A 21743-nucleotide genomic window follows, 5' to 3' on the forward strand; every position below is an offset into this window, starting at 1 on the left:
AGCTCAAAATTGCTTTTTGTAAACTTCACACACATTTACAAGTCGTTGTTCAGCTTGTTTACTTGGATTTTCTTCGCCTGGATTGCACTGCACTGGTTATGTCTTCAGTCGGGCTGAAGGCTGGAGCAGGCCAAGAGGATGGCATATGATGTCCATTTTCCACACTTTCAGAAGCCACAGCTGGCTCTTCAGTTCGGGAGTTTCTTCGGCTTGGAGTTTTGGACTTTTCAGTTATCTCTTTAGGCTCGCTGCTTTGTCTAGAGACTATGGCAGCATTTGCCTCGAGTTCTGGTCTGGGAACAGACCCCTGCAGTGCTGTGGCTGGAGTTTCCTTCGGGACTAAACTCTGTGAAAGGGCTGGTGGTCACTTTGAAAATTCGGGCAGTTTAGGGCCTGAGTTGTCCAGGTTAATTCCTTGTTCTCTAGGCAATGGCTGCTCATCAGCCTCCTCCAGACCAGGTGGGTGAGTACCTGGGGTGTTTAGATCCTGCTGACTATTTTTCTTCTTCCGAGGGGGTTTCTTCTTCTTCAGTTTATTTGCATTGGTATTATTTTGCTTATCCATTACCCCAAAATGGCCTGCAGAGATATCACTCTGCAATAAGTTGACCAACAATGGGCTTGTTAGTGTGACCTCCTTACTGACCGGGAAGCCTCATTCTGACCACAGGACATCTGATTTCCATTGCTCCACTGAAAGGTGCATTGAAAGGCATCCCATGGCCCGAGAAGTGGGTTCCCGAGGCACTGTTTCCCAGCATGGCCTACACTTCGGCAGGGAGGGGGGGACACCATGTTGCTTTGTTGCGTGCTGACGTCAGGCATCATCTGAGACAAGCTGACATCATTATTTGCTGTAGTGGCAGGATTGCCATGCTGCTGGGCCATATGTGGACTGGGTCCCGGTGGCCTCAAGACCTGTCCCTGAGCCTGAGATGGACTGTAGTTCATGGGCCCTTGCTGGGGCAGCATCTGTCCTGACATCTGTCCCGTAAGCTGCACCATGTTTCCTTGCATGTTTGGAGTTGGTCTCCTCGTTATCTGTGCTGGTCCCGACATGACATTAGATTGGTTCCGAGTGTTAAACTGTTGCTTATTCCCCTGCATCTGATCGGTCATAATCTGCTCTATCATTGGGTTCTGTTGAAGCAAAACTTGCCCCTGAGGCCCCATCATCTGGTTATGTGGCGCCATCATTTGTGGGCCCTGCTGGGGAAGCATCTGCTTGGGTGGGGTCGTCCTCTGGGACGAGAGCCCAGGATTTTGGCTCTGAGGATCCACTGTCATCTGACCCTGCTGCATAATAAGCTGGGCCCTTGAAAGGATCATAGGCTTCTGAGGGTTCAAGGGACCTTGTTGCTGGGCCTTCTGGCCCTGGGAGGGCAAGATCTGCTGGTACATGCTCATCACCTGAGATGGTGGGCCCTGCTGGGGCTGGCCTTGCACGTTGCCCAGGTTCACCTGAGGAACCCCAGAACTACCAGTCTGTTGGCTGTTCGTGTTGCCATGGGTTGCCATGAGGCTGGGCTGCGTCATATTTGGTGGCCCGTGGGACACCTGCATCTGGTTTTGAGGAGGACCAGCTCCTTGACCACCTGCATGCTGGACATGTTGATTTGCTTGCAGCTGAGGGGCTCCTGAATTTCCAGGGGTAGTTGCTGTGGTCGAAGGCACCTGACCTTGCATAAAGTTCGGATTGGCCTGTCCTGTTGCGAAGCCAGGTGGGAGGCGTTTAGGCATTCCTGGACCACCTGCCATGGGAAAGCCCGCCTCCATCCTAACTGACTTTCCAGCTCCCATGGGTCCATTCATTCTCACATTTCGGCTTTGGTTCTGAGCCAAAGCCAGGTTGATAGCACCTTCCCCTTCAGTCTGAATGGAGAGAATTCCCAGATCCTGAAGCTGCTGGTTGTTGCTCTGAGTCAGGATCCGTAGCCGCTCCGCTGCTTCCCGGGAGATGTTGAATGTCACTGTTCCAGGCCTCTACCTCTGTACCTTTAGCTTGCTGGATTCCATGTGTAATAAATCGGGTACTTTCTTCAATATTGTGTCCAATTTCCATTTGAAGTCTTTATCATCTGTATTTCCTTTGAAGGACACAAAGATTGTGGAATCCTCCAAAATACTATCACTTTTTGAGTCATCACCTTCTAGTCCAGAGTCAAAGTCCATCTCTGAGTCCTCCACTGTTGATGAACACAGGGGGTATAGATATCTTCTAAGTTTGGAAGGTCATCCATAACCATGGTGAATATTATTCCAGAAGCATATGCCAAGTAGACAATAAAAAAACCCAAAATGTCTTTCTTAATTTTTATCATTTATCCAGATCATCTAAGTCCAAACAAGCTGGCATTTTTAGGGCCTGTATTTTAAGGTAGCAGCCAAATAAAAATTCTGAGTGCTGCCCCAGCCCTCCTGGGCGGGCCTCTTAGCACAGGCCCGGGCCGAGCGTCCCCTCGGCCCTCCATGTATCCCTCCGTCCGTCCTCGCGTGCACCTGTCTGTCCGGCCAGCCCGGCCGTCGGCTCCCAGCCGCTAGCAGCCTGACCAGGCTGGGCCTCAAGGACCCGGAGGGGAGGGGGATGGGCCGGACCGGGCCGGGGCTAAACATTTAAAACTTTTTAACATGTTATACGTGCACATAGAGCTCCTGTGTTTTCAAGTAACACTTTGATTATGACTTCTTGGTTTTTCACTTTTAGGCATTATATATTGATTCTTACTACGGAAGATGAGTATTTAACTCTCCTCCCTCACCCTTGCTCCCTCAACTCATTTCTCAGACCCATATTCTTCCACAGAAGTTATATCATCATTTTAGATAGATTAACATCCAGTTTTTACATCATCATGTAGTCACAGTGAGCCACGATTTAAGATACTAAGATTTCTTTTCCTGCACAAATTGTTTTCCCTGTAGTGGCACCAGATATTCTTTTTTTTTTTTTTTAATTTATTTAATTAATTATTTTTTGGCTGCATTGGGTCTTCATTGCTGTGTGTGGGCTTTCTCTAGTTGGGGCGAGTGGGGGCTACTCTTCGTTGTGGTGCGCAGGCTTCTCATTGCGGTGGCTTCTCTTGTTGCAGAGCATGGGCTCTAGGTGCAAGGGCTTCAGTAGTTGTGGCTCGCGGGCTCAATAGTCGTGGCTTGCAGGCTCTAGAGCGCAGGTTCAGTAGTTGTGGCGCACGGGCTTAGTTGCTCCGTGGCATGTGGGATCTTTACGGACCAGGGCTCAAACCCATGTCCCCTGCGTTGGCAGACAGATTGTTAACCACTGCGCCACCAGGGAAGCCCCCAGATATTCTTAAAGAAATGTCTCCCAGAGATTCCTGACATGTCCAGTTAGAGCCGTCATCCTTTCTGCCTGGTGCCCAGGTGCTGTCCTGGCTGCCCATCAGTCTGGGGATTCCTTGTACTTCACTTGTGTGTGGATTTTCTGTTTCTGTTATGCCTCATCTTCCCCTTTCTTGGTTTGTGTCTTTTTTTTTTCTTTTTTTGGCTATGCGGGATCTTAGTTCCCTGACCAGGGATAGAACCCACGCCCCCTGCAGTGGAAGTGCAGTCTTAACGACTGGACCACCAGGGAAGTCCCGGTTTGTGCCTTTATTTCAGTGTGTCCTGAGAAAGGTTCACGGAAGGTAAGTTTCCAGAAACTTTGTATGTGCGAACATGTGCTTATTTTACCTTTACTTTCACTGATGGTTTGGCTCAGCATAGACTTCTAAGTTGGAAATTCTTTTCTTTCTGAATTTTTAAGACATTTTCCCACTGTATTCTAGCTTCCAGTGTTATTGCTGAGGAATTCAGAGCTATTTTGATTTCCTGCCCTTTGTGTGTGGTGTGCTTTTTTGTTCCCTTCTCCTTTCTGCGGAGAACCTTCGCTTTTTCACCAGTTTGGAAATTCAGTAATGATTGCTTTCATGTTTGTCTATTTCCTTCTACTGAGATGCGCACTCATATATCTGGTTGCCAGGAAGCCTACAAAGCAGTATTTACTTAGTGAGTTTTTTGGACTCACAGACCTGCAGAGCATGCACTTAATTTTATCTGCACACTTAAGACCCGATTCTTCTCTCAGGCGTGGACTTGCCTCTAACCAAACTCCCAGGAGACTGATGTGTCAACCAGGATGCTTCTGGTTTGCTTTTCATATCTCGGATTTTGTCACTGTCCAGCTCCCAAAACTGTCAGTGACTCCACTGAGAACTGAATATATGCCATTTTTATTGCCCTGCCACTTAAGGCTCTGTGTAAAGACTCAGGCCTGCCTTCTGAGCTTATTGACTCCTGTGATTATATCAGCTAAACTTATGTTCAAAAATCAAACTGGAATAGTCAGCATTTTAGGCATATGCCACAGATGTTCCTGACTTAGCACCATTGTTCATTCAATTTCTATGTCCTGGAGCGTTTTTTTAATTTGTCCTGTCAAAATAATCTACTGAACACTACCGTTTGTTTGGCAATGTGGAGGAATAATACAGTTTTTTATGTCAAATAGTATAATCTTGAGACACAGATATTACCGAACTGTCATGCAGTGCTGAAGGGTGTATATACCATAAGAGAAATGTCGACAAGTTTTGTGGGATTTCAGAGAAGGGAGAGAGCACACATGATTGGAGGGGTCAGGAAAGGCTTCATAAGATCTCCTTCATAAAATAGGGGAAATCTGAAGTAGGCCTTGAAGGATAATGGAATTGGATTATGTTGGGATTGGAGGACATTTCAGTATGAAGAACAGCATGAATGGGGGCATGGAGGTAGAAAATTATGGGTAATATCTGAGGTTGCAGCAAGGAGATTGGTTGGCTACAGCATGATTTTATGTAAGAGAGAGACTAAGATCGAAGGATACATTGGAACCAGAGCATGGAGAATCTTGAACTTTGGCTTAAGATTTTGCATCAAATTAGAGGATGGTGTTAGGGAGCAAGTGAAAGTTGAATGGCCTTTTAAAAACCAACTCAAATATAACACCTATGAATGCTTTCTGATTCCCTTCCATTGGATGTAGCCTCTCTTCTCTAAATGTCCAGAGGCATTTTATATCTCTTTTATGTCATTTAATTGAGCATCTATTAATACAATATGCCAGGCACAATGCCAATGATGAGGAATGAAGAAGATAAATAAGGTAACTATGGCATTTGGTTTTGTCCTATATCATCTTCTCTTCCATATTAGAGTGCAAAGTTCTTGATGACAGGGCAACACTTCACCTTTGTACTTCCCCTCTCCCCTATAACGAGCATAGTGCCTTGTACATGCTAGGCACTCAGGAAATAGTCACAGATACGTAGAGACCTAAAGGACCTGGGAGTCTAACCTTCTCTTTGTCGAGGCGAGGAGTCTGAGGCTCAGGAAGGTTAAGGATGTGCCCCCCAATTACACAGGGGTTAGGGTCAGAGCTGGACAGAGAACCAAGATGCACCGACACCTGATCCTGTGCTCCTCCTCCCCAACTGTATTTAAATGTACACTCCTGACTATAATAAAACCTGGATATTTGGATTTTGGAATTGCTTACAGTGTATGGTTTGTAGCAAACCAAATTAGAAATTCAGTTCTTTAATAAGGTCTATTGAGCGAAATAGAGTGAATACAATACACTTTTCTGTCTGAGGGTTCCATATTCTAATTAAGTAGGTCACTTACAACTGCAAATGGTACTCTGGTACAGCAGGATTGAAAAAGAAAAGGCAGGAAAATGATTCAGGTGTCAAAGGCTGACCTAATTAACAGGAATGGAAACTCAAAGGATTATGTGACCTTGAGGCTTCTGTGAACGAGAATTTTTTTTTTTTAGATTTTATTGAAGTATAGTGGATTTACAACATGGTGTTATTTTCTTCTGTACAGCAAAGTGACTCAGTTATATATATATTCTTTTCATATTCTTTTCTGTTATGGTTTGTTACAGGCTATTGAACATAGTTCCCTGTGCTATAGAGTAGTACCTTGTTGTTTATCCAGAACCAGGAATATTTTTGACTTTGTTTGCTTCCTTTATAGCTTCCTTTCTTTTTTTTCTTTCTAGAGATGATTCATTTACTTAATATAAACACATTTCTGGAAGTAATAGTTAAAGACTTTCATGGTGAAATACAGTGAATTCTGTGTCTGGTTTGAGTCATTTGAGACATGAGTCTTCAGCTACATCAGCAATTCTCTGAAACAAAAGTTAAGCAGTCACAAGTGAATAATTTTTTTAAAAACAAAAGTCCTTAGAGTTAGAGAATTTAGTCTTAGAAACCATCACTGTAGTGATTTCAAAACACAACTCTGCATTTTAAAACAGTTCTCTTGAAACCTGTCTGTCATGAGAGAGGGGTTGGAGTGCCTTTGATGAGAATGAGGGTAGTTAGGGTCGGGAACTGCTTTTGTTTTGGGTGAGTTCCTAAATAGAACCTTTAGTAAATACAGGTACATGGACAGAAAGAGAAAAGTAGGCTACTGAAATGTTTAACTTCTCCGGAAAGTGGATATTAGCACACCTTGTTGAAGTCTGGAGGTTACAAACAGGAAGAATGTGGGACTGGTCTTCCTCAAAGGAAGACTACAATCCATCTCTCCAGGACTGGATCCTGAGTGGTTGGTGGGGCCCCCGGACCTTCATTCCACGTGCAGGCTTCTTGCTCCCCCCATCCATGGATTTCAAAATATTTATATCTATTCTTTTTCATATTCTTTTCCATTATGGTGTATTACAGGATATTGAATATAATAGTTCCCTGTGCTAGACAGTGGGACCTTGTTGTTTATGTATTTTGTATATAGTAGTGTGTATCTACTAATCTCAAACTTCTAATTTATCCCTCCTCCAACCCCTTCCCCTTTGGTAATCCTAAGTTTGTTTCTGTGTCTGTGAGTCTGTTTCTGTTTTGTAAATAAGTTCATTTGTATCATATTTCAGATTCCACGTAAGTGATATCATAGGATATCTGTCTTTTTCTGACCTTACTTATCGATAGTATGATAATCTCTAGGTCCATCCGTGTTTTGCTGCAAATGGCATTTAATGGCTGAGTACTATTCCACTGTATATATGTACCACCTCTTCCTTATCCATTCCTCTGTAGATGGACATTCAGGTTCCTTCCATGACCTGGCTATTGTAAATAGTGCCGCTGTGAACATTGGGGTGCAGGTATCTTTTCGAATTAGAGTTTTCTCTGGATATATGCCCAGGAGTGGGATTGCAGGATCATATGGTAGCTCTATTTTTAGTTTTTTAAGGAACCTCCATACTGTTTTCCACAGTAGCTGCACCAATTTACATTCCCACCCACAGTGTAGGAGGGTTCCCTTTTCTCCACACCCGCTCCAGCATTTATTATTTGTAGACTTTTTAATGATGGCCATTCTCACCGGTGTGAGCTGATACCTCATTGTAGTTTTGATTTGCATTTTTCTAATAATTAGCGAAGTTGAGCATCTTTTCATGTGCCTGTTGGCCATCTTTATGTCTTCTTTGGAGAAATGTCTATTTAGGTCTTTTGCCCATTTTTTGATTGGGTTGTTTGTTTTTTTGTTACTGAGTTGTATGAGCTGTTTGTATGTTTTGGAAATTAAGCCCTTGTCAGTCACATCACTTGCAAATATTTTCTCCCATCCCATAGGTTGTCTTTTCGTTTTGCTTATGGTTTCCTTTGCTGTGCAAGAGCTTGTAAGTTTGGTTAGGTCCCATTTGTTTATTTTTGCTTTTATTTCTATTGCCTTGGGAGATTGACCTAAGAAAACATTGCTACGATTTATGTCAGAGAATGTTTTGCCTATGTTCTCTTCTAGGAGTTTTATGGTGTCATGTCTTATATTTAAGTCTTTAAGCCACTTTGAGTTTATTTTTGTAAGCACACATTCTTTATTTATGTTTCTTACTGTCCCTTTAAGACCTCACTAAGGGGGTTAATTTTCACCATCCTCTAATTGGAAGCTTTGGCTGAGCCCCGGCTTTTGTGCTCATTCTCAGGGAATGGACAGTTTTATGGTCACTTTAAGTTGCAAACACACTTTCAAACTTAGTAAATGGAGCATTCAGCCACACGCCATGCCTAGGGTTACATATTTTTGCATCCCCAGCTTGGACCTCTCTCACGCCGCTGCAGGCCTGCGGTCCTTCTTCTGCAGTACAGGTCTTTCCTCTCTCTACACTCTGCTTGCCTCCTTCTTCCTCCCTCATCTGCTGCTTTCTGGAGACTAGCAGAGTTGCTGTGAGGAAAGGGAGGAGAATTAAGGAGACTGGACATTTCTTGGTTGGCCCGTGTGGCTTTATGTCCTGTGAACTCAGCAGATGGTTCGATCTGATGGCCTTGAGTGGGTCTGGTGGATGATTAAAGTGTACTTTTTCTATTTTGGGGCATTTTCATGGCATTTGGAGTTTCCCTGATGGAACCCTTTTCCAGTGTCCTTTCCCAGCGAGCCACCTCTCTGTTCCAGATAGTCACGTGGGACAACTTTCCAGCTCCTGGTACCCACAACACATCCAGCTTCTTTCTGCTGAGCTCTCTATGTCCACCTGGGGCTCTTTGTATTAGAAGGACCCAAGACTCCCCACTCTGTCTCACCCCTTTCTGTATTCTTGACCTTGCTGAGGAATTCAAGAGTCGTAGGACAAGCTCTCCTTCATTCCTTCTGTGAATTCTGCAAGTGGGGGCTTCTGTCTCACAATTACTTTGAATCTTGATATCTGTCCTGTCAGTTGCATCCCAACATTCAGTGATACAACGTCTCTGCAGAGTCACAGTTTGCCAGGTCCCTTGCCACGTGTTGGAGAAGCACAGAAAACAAACAAGTACAGTTTGGTAAGATTATATCATAGTTGGTACGGTAACAACCTTGATAGACTTCCTTATACGGCTGCCCCTGGTCATCTTGACTGTACTGAGTGTCCCTGACACTTCATGAGTGACACATCTGTGAACTGTTCTTGGGGTAATTTCTGCCAGTCTCACCCATTATGAGTTGATTCTTAAACTAGTACTTTTTTTCTGGAGGTTGACTTTCCTGGGCCCTGTGCATTGAATGCAGATAGTAGGTAATTGCTTTTGCCAGGTTAAGACTTACTTGGGAGATGGCAAGAAAATGGACTTACTTGAACTGTGTGGACAGCAACAAAGTTGAACGTGAAAAAGAAGGTCATAACTAAGTGATAGATCATATATGATATACAATAAATGTATAGAGATGTAAATGTGTATTTATCTATCTATCTACATATATACATCTTTGCTGTAATCAAACCCCTTACTTTAAATAAGAGGTACAAATTACTATGTGTAAAATAAATAAGCTACAAGGCTATATTGTACGGCACAGAGAATATAGCCAATATTTTATAATAACTACAAATGGAATATAATCTATAAATTTGTGAATCACTATGTTGTATACCTGAAAATAATATAATATTGTAAACCAACTATATCTCAATTTAAAAATTGCAAAAAAATAGACTTTATTTCTGTTTAAGCAAATAATTATCGCATAATACTTTACAGAAGGTAAAGCCATTCTCAGAGCTCTGCTCAGACTCCGCAGTGACTGCCCATCGCGTTAAAATTCCAGGTCCTCAGCATGGCCTCCGACTCTGCAGGCTCTGCCCCACTCCCGGTCTGTCTCTTACCCTTGGTCTGTCTCCCTGGCTCACTCCTCTCTCCTCCGGGCCGCTTGCTGTCCCTCAAACAGGGAAAGCCCGTTCTAGCCTCAGAACCTTTCGTTTGTTCTTCCTCCACCTGGGATGCGCTGCCCCGGGTTATTCCTCCCCACCGATTGAGTCTCTGCAGGAGTGATGTTTTCTCAGAGAGACCTGTTTCCTCACCTTCTTTCCAAAATGGGGCTCTCCTCCCACATGGCTCTCTGATGGCGTGGACCCTTGCCTGGCTTTATTTCTTTTCATAGCACTTATTACCCCCCCCCGCCAGAAGTTCTCTTACTATTTTGGGACCGGTTACCTGTTGTGCCCCATGTTGGAATCTAAGTCAGGAGAACGGCGACTTCGTTGGGTTCACTGCTGTTACCGCACTGCTTGGAACAGTGCCTGACACTAGCCAGGCTTCAGGCAACGTTGTCGAATGGATGACTTAGTAAGTGAAGCCGGCCTGATCCTCACATGGAGTCGGGGAGGAAATGAGAACATTGGTATTATCATCTTCACTGGGTCTTAAGATGTTATATAATTTACCCAGGTTGTGCCTGGCATTCTTCTTGAATGAGTGCATTAGACCCTATGATTAAAACTCTGGTTTGTTTAAATTACATTTTATCAAGTTTATTTGTGTACCTAGTTGAATTAAACACTCTGGTACAAGGCTTATTTCAAAGAAACAGCAGAACCTGCGCACCTTTTCCAGTCCCTAGAAGCAATCACTTTCTGCTCTTTCAGCTCTCTCTTTTCTTAATAACATGCTTATATTTTTACTTCCTAATTTTGCAATTTTGGAATTTGTAATTTGAGGCATTATCCATTGACTTCCCTTAAGGGAACATGGGGATTTCAGTTAGATTGTTATTCAGCGTTTACGTTATTATAACTCACATAATTGCAATTCACAGCTCAGCTATGTAGTATGATTACCCTTCGTGTCAGTATTTTTAGGCGTTTTCTCTTGGGCTGGTCACATTTCCCAGAGAGGATCCTTTCAGTTCTCTACCTGGAGGGTATAACAGGGGTGGTCATCTTCTGGGAGCTTCTTACTGCTCAGTCTGTAAACTATCACTTAATTCTTTTTTCAGTGTGATACCCCTGACCTCAACTAGACCATGTACCCCCTGCCCGAAGACCCTTTCTTTTGAACTCCTGAGAGTAGAAACCTCCAGGACTCTCTCAGGGTGGGGAAGGGACAGTTGCTCAGTTGCACAGAATAAAGGGATATGGGCTTTTAATTGTCCCTTAAGCTGACTTTTAAACAGTCGTCTGTGCTTAGTCCCATCTTCATCTCTATTTTTGGATTGTTGACTTAAGGAAAAACACACAACATAAGAGCTGTGAGTTTAAGTTGTATTCAGGGTCTTACTGGGGACTATAACGCAGGAGACAGCCTCTCAGCTAGCTCTGAGGAAACTGCTCCAAAGCGGTCAGGGAGGAGCCAGTTATACGTGATTTTTGGCTGGGGATACACGTGTTCTAGCACACGTCTTGGTGGAAGATTACTGCTAGTCACAAGGAACGGATATCTCAAGTTAATGATTTTAGTGCTTGTCGATGTATGGAAAGACGGAGGAATCTGGTGCATTGAAATTCTTCCTGAGATACGCATCTAACTATCCAAGGACCTGCTTGTCCAAAGCACAGAGCGTCCTGTTATCATCTTAATTTCCTCTTAGAATGTTCTGTCGGTCAGCAACTGCAGTGGGTTATGACTTAATCCTTCTAGAACTGGGTGGTGAGCAACTCTCTTTGTTTACAAGCTACACCTAATGCTGTCAAATTCTTGAACATTCTGTGGGCTTATGGGTAAATTAGGTGGCTCATTGGCCTTCCCCTGTGGGCTTTAGATTAATCCTTCTGGAGTCTAAGTCAGTGACTCTCTTCACGCTGCTTTCCATCATGATTGCTATTTAATTATCTCTCTTTGCCTCTTTGAGATTATGCCCTAAAAAAATACCTCTTGACTATTATTTTTATCTTTTTTAATTATTAAAATTTTTTTATTGTTATCTCTAACTCTGAACCAAGGTTTATTCATGATTTGTCTGACAAAAAAGAGCCAAGAAAGTACAAATGCACCCTCTATTACTTGGAAAAGGAGGAAGGGAGTTCACTGCGCCACCAGGGAAGCCCAACTTTGGCCCTTTTGATAGGAGTTGTGATAGTTTTGTTAATCATTCATGCAATAGAAGGTGTGGGTCATTCTTTCACATTCATTTCCACCTCTAGAAAGTTTCTGCAAGTGATGCGAGAATGGTGGAGAGCTGAACCAAAATTCTCTGCCACTTAAATTTCTAAAACTTGAGCGTTTTTGATCTTACTTGTTTTGCTGTGGGTGAGTGGTTCCCAGACCAAGCTCATTCCAAGATCATAGATGAACAAACAAACCAACCCCCAAGTCTCTGGGCCACACTCCAAACTTACCCAGAATCTCTAGTGTTGAAGACTCATAATCTGTCAGATATATGTCAGTTTGCCCACGTGGGACATTGGCTAGAGAAGCATTTCACAGGGCTTTTGAAAGGTGTGGCCAGAGGTTTGAAACCAAATCAAATCAAAACAAAACAAAACAAATTTTCAAGAAAGAAAACAACGGTAATGCACTGGTTTGGTGCAGCTGTAAACAATATTTATACTTGTAATAATTAAAGTACTGGGTATACCCTGAATCAAAAATAGATGAGGAAGGAAGACAGGTATATGGGGGGAAGGGAGAATTAAATCTACACCTTCCATAGCAACAAGACAATAGGTATTGCCTAAAACCGAAAAATCAAGAAATACCATTTAACCCTGTTATTTAGATATTTTTGAAGTGCAAATACAGAAGAAATGCCTGAAAAAATTGCGGTGGTGATCTCTGGCATGTAGAAATAAGGAGTGGAGTAGGGCAGCACCCTGCTGTCTTGTGTTATCGTCTTGATAAAACTGTTTTGCATTTAAAGCTATATGCAGGTATTAATTTGATATAAATAAAAAGTGAATTAACAGAGACATTTTGTCCTAGGAGATAGTTAAGCACAAAAACAGTAAGAACAGTTATTAATAAATTATCCAATTCCTAGGCTTTTTTGCTTATCGATACATTTTAGGAAGAGTGTTCATTATGCAAAGACATTACTATTTTACAGCTAAGGTACTCATTTCCTTCCATGAAAAAAATTGCCTATTAATATTATCTGATTTTCAATCTTTCCAGCTAAAAAAATAAATCAGCTGAGTTTTGCTAGATTTACTTTGATATAAGGACATAGGCTGTAGTGAGTCTCATAATGTTTAGTTTTAAGGGTTTTCTGGTCAGGACTGGGAGTTCTCTTCCCCTTGTTTCTGACTCAGCCTTTTTGACCCTCTCTGGTCTTCCAGCGCCTGTGGTAGTGTAAAGATCAAAGGAAGAGCAGAAGTGACTGAAAATCGGAAAGCGCTTTTCAGGTTGGGCTTAAAAATCTGAAAGGAATGCACTTCCCTGGCGCAGTGGTTGAGAGTCCGCCTGCTGATGCAGGGGACACGGGTTCGTGCCCTGGTCCGGGAGGATCCCACATGCCGCGGAGCGGCTGGGCCCGTGAGCCATGGCCGCTGAGCCTGCGCGTCTGGAGCCTGTGCTCTGCAACGGGAGAGGCCACAACAGTGAGAGGCCCGCGTACCGCAAAAAAAAAAAAAAGTCTGAAAGGAAGCACGGTAGTGACAAGGGCCAAGAGTCAGGCGCTTTCCTGCTGGAGCCAGCGGACAGATTTACTGCAGTTTCAGCCATTTGCGCCAATGGATATGCTGGCGCCCATCCAGTTCTAGGCAGATTCTCAGGGACCCTCTGAGACCAGCTGGCAGCTTGTTCTTCAGAGCAGACAACATAGGCGCACATCTCTCATAGGTGCCCTTCTCTCACAGGCACTCAGAATAAAACCAGCCAGCTTGGGCTTCCCTGGTGGTGCAGTGGTTAAGAATCCGCCTGCCAATGCAGGGGACACGGGTTTGAGCCCTGGTCCGGGAAGTTCCCACATGCCACGGAGCAATGAAGCCCCTGCGGCAAAACCACTGAGCCTGCGCTCTAGAGCCCACGAGCCACAAGTACTGAAGCCTGCGTGCCTAGAGCCCGTGCTCCGCAACAAGAGAAGCCACTGCAATGAGAAGCCTGCGCAGCGCAACGAAGAGTAGCCCCCACTCGCCACAACTAGAGAAAGCCTGCGTGCAACAACAAAGACCCAACGCAGCCAAAAATAAATAAATAAAAAATTAATAAAAAAAAAGAGGGGCAAGAGAGCTTGCTTCCTGTCTCTTAAAAAAAAAAAAACCAGCAAGCTTTAATGAATACGTTTTCTTGCTCTTAAAAATTAAAAAACAAAACAAACCTAAAACAACTTCAACTAAAGAGTAAGTACAGCAGAAAATTTCTTTTTTGCAGAGTTTACATTCACAGTTTGACCCACACCACCTCAGTAAGTTCTAGGGCACAGATTCGAGTCTCCTGACCTTGGAGGGGGGATACTTGGAGACTCACGTGCCACTACTATATATAAAATAGATAATCAACAAGGACCTACTGTACAGCGCAGGGAACTCTACTCAGTACTCTGTAGTAACCTATATGGGAAAAGTGTCTGAAAAAGAATGGACATATGTATATGTAAAACTGAATCACTTTGCTGTACACCTGAAACTAACACAACATTGTAAATCAACTATACTCCAATATAAAATAAAAATTTAAAAAAAAGAAAAGAGAAGAAGAATAAAAAGAACAGCCAGCATCTGTCCATCTCTCAACTGGCTTTGTGTTATATTGTGTATGCTGGAAATCTCCTGAAATATTAAATACTTTCTTTATTAGTGAAAAAATAACCTCTTTGAAGAAAGTAAACTAATGCTGATAATGGAAATGAGGACCAAGAGAAGTATTTTAAGAAACAGTGGTTATCAGGCAGAAGTTAGCTATTTAAATAGGTTAAAGAGTAGAATACTGAGCTAACTTAAGGTTTGGATCTGTATGAAATAGACCACATAACTCCGTTTTTTTGAGGAAATCACGTGCTACCGGTGTTCATGATTTGGGAGAGTTTGAGAATGTCTCAGGATGTATCCCTTCCTGATGTTGGAGACCTGTTCTTCATTCATTAGTACAACTGACATGGAAGAAACATTTATTATATGTGTGGCCCTGTGTTAGGTGCTGGGGTTATAGTGGTTCTATTACCTGGTTCTATAAGCCTGTCTACAAGGGGCTCTACCCTCATGGAGCTTATGAAATGGGTAAATAGGATGCTACCAGGCAGGGATAAGCATTTTGGCTTGAGATGGATTGATCAGGGAGGCCTCTCTGAGGATGTAACATTTGAGGCTGAGTCTTGAAAGGTGGGAGAAGACAGTCCTGTGAAGATGGAGGGAATTAATTTCAGGTATAGGGAACTGCAGATGCAAATGAGAGTGGAAAGGAGTTTGATGTGATGGAGGGTCAGAAACAGGGTCACTGTGCTGGGTACAGACTGGGTGTGAAGGAGGATAGAATGAGATGAGATTCGAATGGGAGACAGGGGCCAGGTGAGAAAGTGCTCCCCGAGACAGGGTGAGAGAGTTGGATGTGTTCTAAGGGCAATGGAGAAATAGCAGAAGGTTTTAGGCAGGGGTGCTATGCTCTGACTTCTGTTTTGCTCTATTCTCATTTATGCTGTAAAAAGGTCCCTGTGGCTTCTCCTCGGAGAATGGATTGGAATGTGAAAGTGGAAGCAAGACACAGTTCCTATTAAATAAGTGGAAGTGATGTTGCTCTGGACTAGGGTGGGATGCAGTGGAGAAAGAAATGGGTAGATTTGAGATGTGTTTTCAAGATAGAATTGATGTCCTGCTGTCTTAGTGGTATCTGTTTTCATTTATGCAGGTGTCCAAGGAGAAAAATTCACTATGCATATTCATTTAACTCCTTGGCCTCTCAGATACTTAGTTCCACCTTGTGTTACCAACTTACCACAACTGTGATGGATAAAAAATTCTATTCATTTCCTTCCTGACAGGTGAAAATAATAAGTCAGTAAATTATTGATCGCTAAATATTTTGCTTTCATAGATATGTAAATATTTAGTCCTTAAGGTTATTGACACCTGCATATTTTACTTTCCTGAGTACGGACATCTAAATTTGACATCCAAATCATTGGTGACTATATATTTCAGCTGCATATGAGGAGCAGTGATTCAAATCTGTGTGTGCAAGGGTAGTCATATAATTCACCACCAAAAAATTTAAGGTCTAGAAATGTAAATACAAATTCATCAGGCTCATTCATTTACTGATGAAGCCATTAGCATTTAACTAGTAAGTTAGGAGAAAAACATGCAGTGTCATATATAGGGGTCATGCCCCCCCTTCCAAGAGTCTTGAATCGCCTGGAAAAATTAAGAGGAAAATACAGTATTTTGTTTTCCGCTTCATATAAAATCAACATCTCTGGAGATGAGGTCTGGGAATCTGTGCTCTTTACCAAGCTCCCCAGGAAGTCACGTTGAGGCCAGTCTGGCGGGGGTATTGGGACCAGCTTTTAGATGATCTCTTAGATGGCTTCCACCACTAATATTTTATGCCTTAATATAAAATCTCTAAGTTCCATCATGGGAATTTGTGGATGAGGCTTTGCTTTCATATCCTGTTGTCACTTCTGTATGCCTGTGATTTATTTGATGCTTAGTGTTTGGTAACAGAATATCCAATTATAACTTCATGCCTTTGGGAAAATAAAATCCCCTTTAAAGACATCTGCCTTGTGGCAAAGTTTCCAAGAATGTTTTATGTTGAGACTGGAAAACTTTGTAATTGAAAATGTGGATTCTGATGATTCTTTCAGAGGATTTATGCATTTAGGGTGTTCTCACCGCCTGGGCACAATTTCGTCTTTCGGGAGCACTTAGTTATTGGAGCAGTGCAGCATCTGATGATGCCTGAAAACGTCAGAACCAGGGGCCTCTGCTTAGAATCAGTTCTTATTATTGAGCTGATGCTGAGCAAAAGCATGGATCCAGGAGGGATGAGATACAGGTTTTTCTTGATTGTCTCAACCCAGTGGTGCACAGACGCAGAACGCACATCCTTTGGGGAGGGCGGAGAGGATTCTGTGTGTTGCTGTAAAACTGTAAAATTATTGAGTGAGGCTGGCTGGGGAAGGGGGCCAGGGGTTCAAGGTCATTTGACTCAGCTATCTGTTGCAGTGCACACGTTCATAGATTCCTGCAAAACGATTCCTTTAAACTCCCCATTGATCAATGACTGTAAAGCTCCTAATTTCAGAGATTCGAGTCTTTGCTACATGATCGGCTAGCGTGGCCCTATTTTTTTCTTTATTCTCCAGGCAACTAAACTCTAGTTTTTTTGTTTTGTTTCTTTAAACTCTAGTTTTTATTTTTATATCTGACATCAAGCAGCTTGCAACCTTCCTAGTTAAGTTGTCTCGTAATTTGAAGGGAAGGTGAGTACTCACTCCAGTTTCTCAAGTTGCCTACTTTCAGCCTCTAAATTCAGTTTTCCAAACACTCCCTGGTTGGGTTGCCAGTATCTGGAGAGGAGTTGAAAGCATAAAGAAGAAATGAGCATTTTTGCTTTTCATGGTAACCAAGTGACTGCTTGGTTTCTGCTTATCCTATAACTTTGATCCCCTTAGCCAATGCTCTGTCACAGTTGACATTTGGTACCAGGGCACCATTGTGCTCATACAAGTAGTTGATTTTCGCAGTCCAGTTTCGGCGTATGAGATGGTGGTTGGTAATGGTGTTGGTGGTGAGTTTCAGCACATGGGAAAGGTTTGCTAGGCTTAAATATGAACTAGATTCTTTCTTTCTTTTTTCTTTTGGCCTCGCGGCATGCAGGATTTCAGTTACCCAACTAGTGTTGGAACCCGTGCCCCCTGCAGTGGAAGTGCAGAGTCTTAACCGCTGGACTGCCAGGGAAGTCCCTAGATTATTTCTTTTTGTTTTAGTTAAGATCAAGTGTTTCTCCTCCTTTTCCCCTGCACTCATACCTCATCTGCCTTATTTACTGACCAGGATTTTTGCCCTTGTCTCCTCTTCCTCCTCAGTTGCTTCATGCATTTCTGTCATTAACTATAGAAAGTTTCTCTTTGTAACAACCCGTCATGCCCCTTTTTTTTTAAACATGATATTATTTATTATGTTTTTGGACATCTTTATTGGAGTATAATTGCTTTACAAGGTTGTGTTCGTTTCTGCTGTATAACAAAGTGAATCAGCTATACATATACATATGTCCCCATATCCCCTCCCTCTTGCGTCTCCCTCCCACCCTCCCTATCCCACCCCTCTAGGTGGTCACAAAGCACCGAAAACATTGTATATATGTGCCACATCTTCTTTATCCATTCATCTGTCAATGGACACTTAGGTTGCTTCCATGTCCTGGTTATTGTAAACAGTGCTGCAATGAACATTGCTGTACATGACTCTCTTTGAATTATGGTTTTCTCAGGATATATGCCCAGTAGTGGGTTTGCTGGGTCGTATGGTAACTCTATTTTTAGTTTTTTAAGGAACCTCCATACTGTTCTCCAGAGTGGCTGTATCAATTTACATTCCCACCAACAGTGCAAGAGGGTTCCCTTTTCTCCACACCCTCTCCAGCATTTGTTGTCTGTGGATTTTCTGATGATGCCCATTCTAACTGGTGTGAGGTGATACCTCATTGTAGTTTTGATTTGCATTTCTCTAATGATTAGTGATGTTGAGCATCCTTTCATGTGTTTGTTGGCAATTTGTATATCTTCTTTGGAGAAATGTCTATTTAGATCTTCTGCCCATTTTTGGATTGGGTTGTTTGTTTTTTTTGATATTGAGCTGCATGAGCTGCTTGTATGTTTTGGAGATTAATCCTTTGTCAGTTGCTTCGTTTGCAAATATTTTCTCCCATTCTGAGGGTTGTCTTTTCGTCTTGTTTATGGTTTCCTTTGCTGTCATGCTCCTTTTTATATCACATTATTCCTTGGGAGAAAGAAGCTGAAAGTTGTTTTACACTAGCCAGAGTACTATTAAATACTCAGGCTCAGGCTGACAAGAAGAACTTCTCTCTTCATGACTAAAGGCAGGTCAATTTTATGTATTGATATTTCCATACTTTTCAGAGATAATGGTGGCTTTTTTTTTTTTTTTTTTGGCAGCGAGAGGGTAGGGTGAGCTATACCATAAGCAAACTATATACCCCCAATTGCTGAGGAACTCTGTGGTGGAATGCAAAGACCTGGTGTCTTGAGAGTCAGTAAGAGCTAGTCTGGATTCATCTCTACTACTTGTTGGATCTGTGACGTTAGCACTGTTACTGAAACTCTTTAAGCTTCTTTTCTTGTTTGTAATATGAGGATAAATCCAATTTCTTTAAGGTTTTTGTGAAGTTTTAAGATAATTCATGTAAAATGCACATTGTGTTGCCTGGGGCATGGTAGATGCTCAATAAATAATGACATAGAACTATTAATATAACCTGAGAGTTACCATAATGTTTATGTTCATAGTATTCCTTTATTATCCTTTTGATGTCCATGGGATCTGCGGTGATGTCCCCCTTTTCATTTCTGATATTACTAATTTGTGTCCTCTCTCTCTTTTTTTTTAGCCTGGCTAGAGTTTATTGGTGTTATTGATCTTTTCAAAGATCTAGCTTTTGATTTTATTGATTTTTCTCATTTGATTTTCTGGTTTCAAGTTCATTGATTTCTGCTCTAATCTTTATTATTTCTTTGTTTCTGCTTACTTTGGATCTAATCTGCTCTTCTTTTTTGTACTTTCCTAAGGTGGAGACAATGGTATTGATTTTAGATGTTTCTTCTTTTCTATTATATACATTTAATTTACCTCTAAGCACTGCCTTCTCCGTATCCCACAAATTTTGGTAAGTTGTGTTTTCATTTTCATGTAGTTTAATTTTTTCTTAATTTTAAGGTTTCTTCTTTGACTCACATATTACTTAGAAGTGTGATGTTTAATCTGCACATATTTGGGGATTTTCCAGTTATTTTTCTGTGTTTGATTTCTAGTTTAATTCCATCATGGTCTGAGAGCAGATATTGTATAATTTCTATTCTTTTAAATTTGTTAAGGTATGTTTTATGGCCAGAATTTAGTCTTTCTTGATGAATATTCCATGTGAGCTTGAGAAGAGTGTGTATTTTGTTGTTGTTGGATGAAGTTGTGTATAGACCTCCATTATATCCAGTTGACTGTTGAATTCAACTATGTCTTTACCGATTTTCTGCCTGCTGGACCTGTCCATTTCCAATAGAGGGGTGCTGAAGTCTCCACCTCTAATAGTGGATTTGTCTATTTCTCCTTGCATTTCTATCAGTTTTTGCCTCATGTAGTTTGACAGTCTGTTGATAAGTGTATACACACTTAAGATTGTTATCATGTTTATATTTAGGTGACCTAATATAAAGAGCGCTGATAATAGGATTGTAATAGATTTAAAAACTAAACTAATAGAGATGATTTTTGGGGTAAAGAAGATTTCTTTCCTTCTGAGTAGGCTACTGTCTTTCTTGCTGGTCCACATCCTCTCTCTGTTTGGGGGGAAGATAGGACTGTTACAGAAGAAAAGCTTGAAATTCATATTCAGCATTGAATTTCATGATAAGATATTTTCTGTAAGATAATAACAGCCTTCTAAAGTCAGACTGTTCTCCTGAGGGGATTTTCTAAATTATTTTAGCTCCCACTTTAACATAACAGGAACTAAGACTAGAGTACTAGGCTCATAGGTTTCTCCTGTTGAGATCATTCTTCCAGCTGTGACAGCTTGGTCACACGCCTCGCTGCTCCTTGGTATAAGGAAGGGAGAAAGCTCATCCTCTCTGGTCCTAGGTGTTGGGGGGAAAAGACCCAAGACAGAGAAGAGGAGGAAGGTGGAGGCAGGTTTACATTTGTCCTTATCAACCCCAAATCTTGCCTCGGGCTCAGATTGTGAAGAGGAGCCTTTAGAAATATCTTGATCAGGTGAAGAAACCACAAAGACAGGCAGGTTTTTGTGGGGTCCAGTGATGGTTCATTGGTCAGAGCAGCCCGGCCAGGCAGGGGGCATCTATGTTCTTGTGTTGTATGTCTCCTAATGGGGAAGTGCCCACCAGCAAAGGCTGTGGGGGGATACCTGGCTAATGCCCGGTAGCAGAGACTCAGGTGCAGTGTGACTGGACGCCTCAGTTTGCCCGGGACAGTCCTGTTTTCAGCTGCAGTGCCAGCATCCTCTCCGGTCAGTGCCTTCTGTTTAAAAGTGTCCTAATTGTACCATAAATGATGTGCTTATCCTCAGAGAGGTGTGTCCCCAGAGAGCAGTAAGGGGGAGCTGTGTCATCAGCAGGGCATCCCCAGCCCTGGCAGGGCTTCTCAGGAGACCAGATCACGAGTTACACCAGGTGCCGACGTCAGCTGTCAAAGCAGGATGTCCACTTCAAGCTCAGAGAAATCAGAGGACACCACACAGGTTCCAGGACTCTTTTCCCCTGGCAAACATGGCCATGGAGAGGAGGTAGAGAAGGAGGTAGGATCTGAGAAGGCTGACAGACCTTTTTACCTGGAGAGAATGGATAGTACCTAGGAGCATTGTTTTAAGGTTCTCCATTAGATTGGACTGAATCCATTGCTTTTCCCTTATGCCCAGTGGATGGGGATTTAGGAGCAAAAATGGATGAGTTATACAGGAGAAACACTCCATTTCGTCTTCCGTGTCTGAATTGCAGTGTGTGAGCAAATTTTGCAGGCTGATCACTGTACAATTAATTGCCTTTCCTACAGCTTCTTTGCATCCTTGCTGTGCTTTCTTTCCCAAGGTCTCTAAAGCTCTTTAGACAAGATCACTGTAAGCCTTGTAGCCAGTGGTTGAACTTTTCTAAAAATAATTTAGCACCAAAATGGAATAGACACAGTCCCTATTTTTCACTACTTCACATTCAATGCTCATTCAATACTGTCCACAGACGTTGGCAGTGCTTCCTGTGTGATTGGAGTTCACCTTATATCTGCAATCCCTTTAAGAAGTGACCTTCAACATGCACCCCAGTGTTCATAGCAGCACTATTCACAATAGCCAAGACGTGGAAACAACCTGAATGTCCATCGA

General features: G+C 42.4%; 1 protein-coding gene and 1 pseudogene across 4 annotated transcripts in view; one reads left to right on the forward strand and one right to left on the reverse strand.

The window, feature by feature from the left end:
• Positions 1-21743, forward strand: part of POFUT3 (protein O-fucosyltransferase 3) — a 101317-nt gene that overhangs the window by 26767 nt on the left and 52807 nt on the right. The gene's annotated exons all lie outside the window — the stretch shown is intronic.
• Positions 59-2246, reverse strand: LOC112413237 (nuclear receptor coactivator 6 pseudogene; annotated as a pseudogene).

Source organism: Neophocaena asiaeorientalis, unplaced genomic scaffold (genome assembly GCF_003031525.2).
Source record: "Neophocaena asiaeorientalis asiaeorientalis breed wild unplaced genomic scaffold, Neophocaena_asiaeorientalis_V1.1 scaffold14, whole genome shotgun sequence".
Taxonomy (NCBI): Eukaryota; Metazoa; Chordata; class Mammalia; order Artiodactyla; family Phocoenidae; genus Neophocaena; species Neophocaena asiaeorientalis.